The following is a 12,337-nucleotide window of genomic DNA, read 5'->3' on the forward strand; positions in this document are numbered from 1 at the left end:
CTGCACAAGTATAATCAACTCTCAACTCATAAGCTAGCTCAAGCCAAATCCTTATCCTATTTTTCAACTCTCCAAGACCCTATTTCCTTGTGCTCTTAGTCAAAGAATTTGGATGAATACAATATGCTCTGCTCAACCTTGAGCTCAACCTACACAATTGTTTCCTATCCTCTGCCTGATGAATTCCTTTGGCCAATACTTAGCCAAATTCGTAGCCTTCAAGCTCTTAATTCCTTGTAAATTCCTTACAGAATTAGCCCGTATTTAAAGGGAAATCCTCACTTCATAATTGTGCAATCCAAACATAGGTCCTCAAATGATTGCATGCATGATATGTACAACTCAAAAAATCATACAACTGATAGTACATTGTCCTTGCACTCTAGTACCAACTGGGTCTTCCTCTAAACTGACATGCATGAGTTTCTCATGAGTGAATCTTCAGTTAGCTGGATTAGCACCTGAGGATGCACCAGTGCACCATCTCACTACTAATCCTCTACTAGTTACTCCAACCGTTATAACTAGTTTAACTGTCTACAACTCAGCCAAACTGAGTTATATAATTACAACTCAAATAAACTCATCATGGACCCCTAAAATTTAGGGAGAACATATACATGACTTCATAAAGACTTCCAACTCAAAATTTCTAAGTTAACTAAGTCAACTTAAGTTAGTTAACTATTACAAGTTGCTATAAGAAAATAATTTTCAATTAATTCAAGGAAAAATTAAATTGTAATTTCTGGATGTTATTTTTAACATTTCTTTTTGTTATTTTCAAGACTCCCTCTCAACAAGAAAGGAATTTATATCTATCCCAATCCTGAACCTTTGGAATGTTCTGCATGCAGCACTTCTCTCTAGTGTTGTTTCTACAAAAACTCTTGAAACTAAAAAAGCATCCAACCTAAATCAGTATGATGCATCTGTCACCAAAGTCTCTGAATGCTACTACCTCTAATGACTGAAAAATCCGCTCTTCTACTGACTCTGCCTTTCTGCACTATTGTCAACTCTTCTTTGCACTCTTCAGTTATCTGACTACTCTAGCCTCTGTCACTCTGATCTTTGACTATATCAATCGCTATTGATTCCTACCGCTACTATGTACTTTGGGCTACCATAGCAAGGTATGATCCATGAGATAAAATCTCTCAATGGACCCTGCCCAATTTCAGCCCTCTTGGGACTATCAATTCACACCGCCCCACCTCACACTTGGAGGTATCGCTGTATGTGCTCCCTTTTCCCACTTGGATTGAAATTCCACCCTACTGGAGGTCTCTACTTGAGTGGATACCTCCACTTGGTCTCCTCTTTGCTTCTCCAATTGTGGCTACTCCAAAATTGTCTGAGACTGCTTCCAAGGCTTCTTCTGGGGCTGCATGTTGAGAGGTAATTCACTCTCCCTCTCAACCACAAAGTCTCAAACCTTTGCCTTGCTCCTCAAATATTTGCATGCATCTTGTACCTCAAGAGCATACAATTTATTGACCCATGAACCTATTTGTTTCACTTGTCCCATGGTGATGTGTCTAAGGAAAACCTTTCCTTACTAAAAATCACATCATAGCCACAATCTTCCAATACCATGACTGAAACAAGATTCTTCTTTAGTCCTAGAACATACATCACATTTGTGATCTTTAGAGGGGAGCCAAACCCCCTATGAAAGGTAACCTTACTGATCCTGGTAGCTCTATACCTCCCATCATCTCCAAACTCTATGCTCTGCTTGAGGTCTTTCTCCTCAAAATCACTAAAGAGATCTATGTTCCCCGTCATATGTAACGAGGCACTGCTGTCAAGATACCATACGCCTCCCATGACAGTGTTGGCCATGCATGCAATGAGAGTGAAATCAAGCTCGAATTATGAAGCTAGAGCTTCAGCTACTGTAGGCTCCTTCTTGCTTGCTTTCTTCTGTGGTCAGTTTGTGGCATAGGGCCCATGCTTGTGACAATGAAAACACTTGAATTTTGATAATTCCATCTTCTTTTTTCCCACCTCGCCTTGGGACTTCTTTCCCTTGGCCTTCATTTCCTAACTCGGTAAGGGAAAGTCCTCTTGTGCTTCCTTGGAAGAGGTCCCATCTCTGGTGTTCCGTCGAAACTCCTCTTTAGCAAATCCAACCATAGTCGTTCCCAACATGGTAGCTTCTCCCTCACATTGACATATTCCTGATAACTATGCCAACTCTTGGGAAGTCCTAGAAGATCTAGGCTCACCATATAATCCTCAGCAATAGTGATTCCAACACTTCAAAGATCATCTTGACAATGAGTGAACTTGGTCAAGTAATTTGGAATTGATTCACTCACCTCCATCTTGATTTTTCGAAGTTTGTCCTTCAGCGCCAAATTCCTATGGTCACTGTTGTTCTGAAATAGGTATGTCAATGCTTTCCACATAGCATACAAAGTTTCCTTGCCATGAAGACTTGAGACAATGTGGTCTTGAAGTCCCTCAAGGATAATTTGCCTCACTCTTTCCACACACTTCTTCCATTCGGCCAGATATTTAGCATCAGATTTTGGTGGCTTCAGAATGTCTTTATCAATGAATTCCTAAAAGACATTATCCTCCAACATGACCTCCATCCTATCCTTCCAGACTATATAATTCGAGCTTCCATACAAGGCATAATCGATCCACAAATTGTAGAATGCCATCTGCTGATCCTAAAGTGTGTAATGCAAATTCAAATTTCACTTGTAACCCTGAACTCAAAAACTTTGAAATCTCCTCTAGTATGCTTTCTTAAGCTCCAATACCATGTAGAAATTTCTACATATCTAGCTCTGAGACCATGTATAATTTCCTGTAGATTCAGAAGCTCATGCAATTTACTAAAGCATAGGACACGGATCTACTTATACTTTCAACCAGTGGAAGCCAATAGATTGATGAAAACAATATGAACAAGTAGAAGACAAATCAATGGAACATAACAAAATAATTTTTCCTGGGGAAATCCACTGCTCAAAACCCCGCCTATATGTATTGCATTAATCAGAAATCCAAGATGATAATACAATGATTGTTATCACAAGAACAATCCCTGCACAAGTATAATCAACTCTCAACTCACAAGCTAGCTCAAGCCAAATCCTTAGCCTATTCTACAACTCTCCAAGCCCTTATTTCCTTGCGTTCTTGGTCAAAGAATTTGGAATAATACAATATGCTCTGCTCAACCTTGAGCTCAACTTGCACAAGTATTTCCCATCCTCTGTCTGATGACTTCCTTTGGCCAATACTTAGCTAAATTCCTAGCCTTCAAGATCCTAATTCCTTGCAAAATTCATTATAGAATTAGCCCGTATTTAAAGGGAAATCCTCACTTCATAATTGCGCAATCCAAACATAGGTCCTCAACTGATTGCATGCATGACCTGTACAACTCGAAAAATCATACAACTGATAGTACATTGTCCCTACACTCTAGTCTCAACTGGGTCTTTCTATGAAATTACATGCATGAGTTTCTCATGAGTGAATCTTCAGTTTGAGTAGCACTTGAGGATGCACCAGTTCACCAACTCACTACTAATCCTCTACTTGTTCCTCCAATCGTTAGAACTAGTGTAATTGTCTATAACTCAGTCAAACTGAGTTATCTAATTACAACTCAAATAAAAACTCACACCCCTGGACCCTTAATTAGGAGAACATATAAATGACTTCAGAAAGACTTCCAACTTGAAATTACTAAGTTAACTAAGTCAACTTAAGTTAGTTAACTATTACAAGTTGCTATGAGAAAATAATTTACAAATTAATTCACAATTTAATTCAAGGACAAATTAAATTGGAATTTTTGGATGTTATTTTTAACATTTCTTGTTGCTATTTTCAACACTTTATCCACAAGTTCAACCTCCTCAAATGGAATTTAATAGGAAATTACTATTAATTTCAAGGTTAGAGTTAGCAGATCTCTCCTGGTTATCGAATGATCTAATTGTCATTCTCTTAGGTGGTCGATTATTCCAACCAAATTTTCGAGTGACATTTTGAAGTTTAATGGAAACCCTGGAGAAGATCCATAAAATCACGTCATGACCTAATTTATGGTGTTCATCAAACTCCTTAGATGATGACTCCATTTGTTTACAACTTTTCCAACGAACTCTTACTAATTCGACAGCTAAGTTGTATGTTGAATTACCTAGAGCCTTATTTAACAACTTTGATGCATTGGAAACCACGTTAGAAACCTCTTGAGGTGCAAACCTCTTTTAGAGTGAAAAGAGATTTGATCCTTCTCAGGGCTTGGTATATTCATAGTTAAAATGGATCTAGGTTGATTTAATTATTAGCTTTTAAATAAGCCACATTAAAAAACAATACCCGTTAAAATTTTAACATTACAAGATCTCTACCATACTGAGTCCTAGAATTTTTTGTTTTTGTTTTTTTATTTTTTATTTTTTTTGATGGAATAAAAATGTTAAACATTACAAAATATTTAACACACTGGGTTGGAGAGCTCCTCTTTGGACAATAAACATTACGACATCTGCATCATACTCGACTAGAAAGCACCTCTTCGCCCAATAAGTTTATTTTGGATTTTTGTTAGAGTGTAATTTTTATAAAGGAAAAATGTAAAATGAGTCTGTATATTTGGTTTGTAATAATATGGATTTGTATATGTTATAGTGAGTGATATTTATCAAATGAAAATGTGCAAATGGATTATATGTGACCTTTTGATATTATTACGTGTTATATGATATTTGCAAAACAATTTATCTCGTTAATGAAGATGAAATTATATTCATACATCTTATAATAAATATCAACTTTTAATTAACACAAGTTTAATAGTATGGTTGAAAGGTAATGTTTTTTACATTATCTATATATATATATATATATATATTAATATTAAAGGAGAATTATAATATTTTACAATAGTTAGATATTATGCTTAATTGATGCCTGAAAAATTCAAATCTATTGATCAAATATTCAACTTACTTCACTTAGATCCCATGTGGCCATATTCCTACACCTATAACTGTTGAATAGAGAGAGATATTGACTCTATGCAATGTTGACTTATAAAATTGATGACGCAAATGAAGTTCATGCTCAATGGAACTTAATGGTGCACTTATATATTGAGTTGTCAAATGAATTTAACCATACATGTTGTTATCATAACTTTTCTAACCACAAACCACAACTTCCTCCCAAACATTGAGGTCAAGAGGGGGTGCACTTATCAACACTATCCATAAGTTTTAAAACTCAGTGAAAATAAAACAACATGTGTCATCTCCTTACTTTTCCCAATGCGGTTTCAAGTGTATGGTTTAAAATCAACAAGAATGGAGGTTTATAGTTGGTCAAGAAAAGTGTTATATTTAACCCTCCCAAAAGAGGACATCATCATGGTTACATAGACGAGTTAGACATAAGCCAATGGAACAAGCTTTTATCTTTTATTATTATCTACTTCCATCTTGGTATTCATTGATGGCAATAAATGTTTTTTATTAACTAAACATTTTAAGGGGAGTCATGAATCTAATATTATGCAGTCACACAAAACACAATAGTTTTCTTAACATAATTTCCTACACATGTATTCCATGGAGCTTTAGCAACTCTCATTCATGAGAACCTGTACAAATAATTCTTATATATGATGACAAAACTGACATAATTCTTAAAAGTTTAAAATTCTTGTTAAAAGAAAACCAATATTTAACTAATTGAAAACTCTTGGCATCATGTAATTTGATCCATCACATGTTAAGGTTCCTGTCGTACAATAATATTCTTAAAAGTTAATTAAAACATTCGTCATATATTTATGAGGAATGAAACTTCATGTTGAGAAAAAGGGGAAATACTATACATTTTTGCATCGTCCCCTTTCTTACTACAAGTCTTCAACGATTAACTATTATAAATGAGGTATAATTTCCTAAAAGAAGAAAATGTCACTTTTCAATGTCAAAATGTTATTGGACTTTGTAAACAATAATATATGGGATTTTTGTTTAATAATAAATCAACCGTATAATATTCCATTTATATTATTAGAGTGTACAAGACTATAAGACTAATTCCTAAAGGAAATATTTTAGTGATGGAGTTTACAAAATTTTCAAGTTTTTTTTTTTTAATAAAAATTTGGAGGTGAATCAAAACAAATTATTGCAATGCAATGAATAAAATAGAGTTGAAGTGTTGAGTAATTTTATTGATATGAAATATTTGAAGCAAAGTGGGTATTAACATAGACAAATATACAACCATAAAAAGAACCCTTAACAAGCCAATGAGTGTTGAACTAGAACATATCTAGTCTTGTAGATATGAAATCTACACCTACCCTCTTGTTATTGCAATTGTGTTTCCTAGACCTGGTTTTGATGTACTCAAAGCTTCATTCCTAACCAATGTATTCACAATCTTCTTGTAAGGATCCTTGATTGTGGCTCCTTCTTTTGCTTGTTATTCAAAATAAAATTTAAATCTCCCAGATTAATCTTATTAAGAGGATTTGATATAACAACAAATTCTTTTAACAAAGTACCTATAGTTATAATTTTCCATGTAATTATTTGGGGCATATGAATTTGTTATTTGAGAGGTGAAATTGACAATGAATTACCTAAAAACTCAATCTAATTTATAAAGATATAATAACATTATAAACATATGGTACAATGATATGATATAATTTCATGACATCATGAGATACATTTATCTTACATTATAATAAATTCAACACCCCTTAATCTTAGTTCTTTTGAAATCCTTCTTATGAATCTTAGAATTTTGTTTATTTCTGGAAGGAGAAGAGTTAGTGTAAGATTTTGTTTTTTAATTAAATATTTTAGACTCTTTATTCTTTCTTGGTCCACCAGGGCCCTTAAACTCCCTTGATAATAACTCATGATTTTGGGGTTTGATTATTTTCTTCACTATTTGTTCTTACTATTTCACATTTTCCATGAGCCTTGATTTTATTTACTTCAAGTTCCATAGTTTCATATTTCTTTGCTTTTATCCTAGGATTTTTATGCTACCTTTCATATTCTCTCAAAGAAGATGGGGTAATCTAAGACAATAAAATAGGGTGAAAGAAAATGGCAAAGGAAGATTCCATCCCTTCATAGGAGAGCTATGGATTTTTCCATCATTATTTGCGTTTCTTAGTAAGCCTTTGTGAGAGTGTCATGAAATGGTTACTTACCAACATTTTTTGTATGGGAACAATATTTTCTAGGATGAATTTCCCCTTCTTACTCATTTTAATGTGTTGGTTTGTTTTATCAATTATCAATTCTTTCATCTTATATTTTTTAAAGTCCTTTGTATTTCCCTAGATTTATTTTCTCAACACCTCATACTTATTATGAATACATAATACGTCATGAATTTTTCCACTAGATTATGTATAAGTTTTTCGTTTGCCTTTTGTGGACTTCTAACTTTTTTTAAGCCATCTCCTTCTTCATTTTAGGACCTAGTTTAGGTTGTCATATTCTCCATATAGAATCATTGGAAAGTGTTTGTACTCATTACAAAAGTCACATTTAAAACATATTCGCTCATAATCAAGTTTTTAGACATGTATCTAAGATCTTATTTGAATTTTAATCACAAATAAGCCACTTTCATAAATATACTTCAATAAACATTTGAGTGCATGCATATGTCCATAATGTCATCAGATATGTTTATGTATTTTCCAAACATGTTTCTTGTTTGGGATAAGGTTGTTCAATCCATGGTTGTTGTTAGGAAACCAACTCACAAAAAGATAGAAAAGATAGATCAACGCCTTAGAATTCAGCCTCTTCGAGGGGGCAACCTCCTTTACATTACACAAATGAACAATTCTTGGATGATTCAAATAAAAATACCTCCTTTCTATATATAGGAGTCTAAGGGGTCATAATACAATCATAGCCGACATAACAATAATAATGTAACTACACAATAATAACAATAGTGGGCTTTTATGGGGCACAATAATAACAATATGGGGACTACCTGGGCACAACAATATAATAAGGGGGTTGTACTAATAACAATAAGGGGTTACACTAGTAGTATAGGGACCTAACATGCCCCTCTCCTTCAAAAAGTGTTGTCCTCAACACTTGAGTAGTTCTTGATGCTCCTGTATAAAATTCTTGTCCTCCCATGTGGAACCTTAGTTGGTAAGTTCTTCCACTTGATGAGATACTCTGAAATTGATCGATTTCGTAGCTATCCGGTTCTTGTTTCTGTGACTGCTCCAGGCTCCAATATCTTTTTTCCTTCCTCGTCAAGTTCTGGCAATATTGTTTGAACTGGGATCTTCTGCAACTTTTGAATGAGTGGCCACACTTCTTCGTCCTTCTTCCATTCATACCTTGTTTTGTTTATCTAATCTGGTTGGATAATAGAAATGGCACACAACAATGCTTCCACATCCTCATCCTTTCTTGAGAGTGCATCTGCCACAACATTTTGCTTCCATTTTTTGTAGATGATTTCAAAGTCATAACCCAACATCTTTGTGACCCATTTTTATTGCTCTTTAGAGGATAATTTTTGTTCTAGAAAGTATTTGATACTATCATGATCCGTTTTTACCTTGAAGTGTCTTCCCATTAGGTAGGTCACCATTTCTTAAGTGTGTGTAGTATTGCCAACATTTCCTTCTCATAAATAGCTTCCTTGAGGGACAGTTGTTTGTATGTATGTAACCATAAAAATACTCAATCGCCTACATCAAAACTTCTTTCATTTCGATGTTGATCTGCCTATTGTTTCATTCAATTCTACACCAAAGTGGCGTTATCCTTTAAAAGTTGGAGAACTTGTTGTTGATGCTCGATGTGATCTTTCACTGCTTGAATCTTTTTCTTCTTGATATGTCCTTCTATATTTAGAGTTTGAGGAGTGGTAATTTCTTCCAGTGCATTACAAGATATGGTCGGATTCATTTCTTGATGCTCTATGTGATATTTCACTTCTTGAGCATTTTTCTTCTTAATATGTCCTTCTATCTTAAGATTTTGAGGAGTAGTAATTATTTCCAATGCTTTACAAGATGTGGTCGAATTCATTTCTTCTTTCGCCAAGGTTGGTTCCTGGTGTATATACTCTTCTTTTGATGTTTCTTGATCCTTTTCTTCCTCCTCTCCACAATCAATGTAAAATAATTTCTTCTCAACACACTTATGACCTTTAATGTATTTTTTATCACAATTGTAAAAGCCCTTTTTCTCTTTTTTCTTCCAATTATTTTGGTGTAACCCTTGTAGGTTGTGGAAGGCTAGGAGAAAAAACACTTCCATCTTTATAGTTGTGAGGGGTAGACTTCCTTGTTGCCATAATTTTTCTTTCCACTTCGTAACAAAACGATTTTTTCTCTTTTTTCTTCCAATTGTTGTGGTGTTGTTCTAAAGAAGGTGTTGCTCGTTGTATCCTCATAATGCACTATAATTTCCTCCGTGAAAATTGATCACGTAACAAGTGCTTTACAAGAACAAATCCCTTTATACCATAAAAATTAATCTTGTTCTAAATATGAAGATGCAATACATACCTTTTGTAACAGTGGTACACCATTTAGATCAAAATATTTCTCCATATGTATTATCCAATTTACCGGATCCTTGCCATCAAACTTCCTCATCTCAAGTTTTCTTGATTTTAGGAGCTCGATCTTGAAATGACTGTAACTCTGTAATTTCAGATCTCCATGTTCTGAAATTTATTCTTGTGGTATCTCTCTGAGTTCTATTTCTAACCCCGCAAGTGTGATTAGAATTTGATTATCCAAGAAAGAGTTATGCCAAATCTCCCACGGTGACCTGGTTATAGACTAGTTCAGTAGAGCGAACTTGTACGACGTGCCATGTCTCACTGTTTTTACCTTATTACCTAAAATTGATATATAGAAAACTACAGGCAATACTCTTTCTGAAACTTCTTATGAAATTTCAATCTGATACTCAGAACAAACGTTATGACGATTTTCCCAAGGTGACCTGTTTGGAATGTAATTCGGGGGTCTGCAAAAACCCTCACTTCCTCAGATTATATATCCAAGAATATAGTGATACAAGATCTAAAATCTAGAGCCAAGGTTTAGACCGATTTCGTCTCAAATGGGTTTTTTTTAGCTTTTGAAACTTCGTAGCGAAAGAGTTATAGCGAAAATTCCATGATGACCTGTTTTAGATGAAATTCTAGAGCTTGCAAAAACCCTAACTTCCTCAGATCATATCTCCGAAAATATAGCTAGAAAATATTTGAAATTTAGACGTGAGGTTTAGAACGATTTCTTCTCAAATGGGTTTTTTTTTGTAGATTCTGAAACTTCGTAGTGAAACAGTTATAGTGAAAATTCCACGATGACCTGTTTGAGGCAGTGAAACCCTAGAATCCACAGCTCTGACACCAAATGTTAGGAAACCAGCTCACAAAAATATAGAAAAGATAGATCAACGCCTTAGAATTCAGCGTCTTCGAGGGGGAAACCTCCTTTACATTACACAAATGAACAATTCTTGCATGATTCAAATGAAAATACGTCTTTTCTATATATAGGAGTCTAAGAGGTCATAATACAATGAGAGCCGACATAACAATAATAATGTAACTACACAATTATAACAATAGTGGGCTTCTATGGGGCACAATAATAACAATATGGGGACTACCTAGGCACAACAATATAATAAGGGGGTTGTACTAATAACAATAAGGGGTTACACTAGTAGTATAGGGACCTAACAGTTGTAAAGGAAGAAAGGTAGTCTGAGATGAATTATTTGGGACTTCTTCTTCAAGGTCGAAATCCAATGGCTAACTTTTTTGGTAAAACCCATACCTTATTTACTTTACCAAAGAAGGGAATTTATGCAAAAAAATGGGCATTGGTTTAAGAAATCTCACATGTAGGCACATTAGTCCTTCTCTTCTCTTTTCTTGACAAACAAAATGGTTGATTTACCTGTTTAGTATGGTTATTTCTTTCTTTTTGCAATAAATATAATCATAACATTTAAGGTTTCTATTTCGTACCTCGCAGGATGGGATTAAGAAGAGAAGGGGATTAAATCATTATTCCCTTACATAAAAAGAATATAAAAATAGTAAAAAATAATGTAAAAAAAGCTGGAAAATTTAAAATTGAAAGTTATATTAATATAAAATAATATATAATAGTTATGATAAGTTTTATCACCTTCTAGTGAATTACCTTGATTGTAACTTTTTCAGTCGCTAGGGAAAACCCTATCCATCGACAACCTTTGAAAGTTTTTGAAGAACCCTTTCTGGCAGTATATCTTCATCCCCTTGTGTCAGTTGAAGGACTTGTGTACCCTTGCTAGAGAAGGGACATCATTAGCACTATATTGTGGTTTTCTTCTCATTAGTGTTATATTTGGTTGTAATCACTTCCTCAAACCTACATTGAAGGTCCATAATCACCATGGAGTTTCTCGATAACCATAAGGAAGAACCCTATGCTACTATGTTTAGATATTTTGTTGGTGGAAAATGTCTAAATAAGAGTAAGTTTGTGAAAAGAGTTGAAGCCATCCTTGAGTTGGATATTCCTCTAAAGTTGAAGAGGAAAGCCATAATTTTTCACAAGGAAGAACTTATTGAAACATTTACAAGAATTTTTTGCACCCTAAAGAAGTGCAAGTATGGATCTCAAAGCACCAAGCTATTGTCCCATTTCAAATCTATGGTTATTATTGTGGCCAAGATTATTATTTGTTTTTATTTGACAATTAGGAAGAAAAAGATAAAATATTCAAATCAAGTCCCTACTTCATCAATTCCAAGCAATAGTTCCTTACCCACCAAACCTTGGACTTGGATTCATTTGTGGAAATATCAAATATCCTACTGTGAGTGAGATTTCCACATTTCCCAATCCTTTTATAAGACAAAGATTCTCTTAAATCCAAAGGAAAGAATTTGGGTCATTATATAAATCAAGCTTATCTTAGAAGGAATATTTACTCTTGTGCTAGAATTTGGTTAGAAATAGATCTAGAAAAGGGTATGCCAAAGGCAATCCAATTCAATATGGAGGGTTGGAGCTATGAATAGACCCTTGATGATGAATAAATTCTCTTTAGGTGTAACTCCTGTCATGATTATGGTCACCTTGTAAAAGGTTGTTAAAAAATCCAAAGAACAAGACATCATTTGAAGTAGCGCCTTGTTTCCTTAAACAAAGAACATGAGTCATATAAAAAAGTATCTAGAAGGTATAAGAAGCGATAGCCCAAGGGATATTTGTGTGCAAAAATACCTCAGAACCGAAAACATATTTGGTGTACTT

The sequence above is a fragment of the Pinus tabuliformis genome, chromosome 5_1, assembly GCF_031772625.1.
Source record: "Pinus tabuliformis cultivar Carrire ecotype Pingquan chromosome 5_1, CPIR1, whole genome shotgun sequence".
Classification (NCBI taxonomy): domain Eukaryota; kingdom Viridiplantae; phylum Streptophyta; class Pinopsida; order Pinales; family Pinaceae; genus Pinus; species Pinus tabuliformis.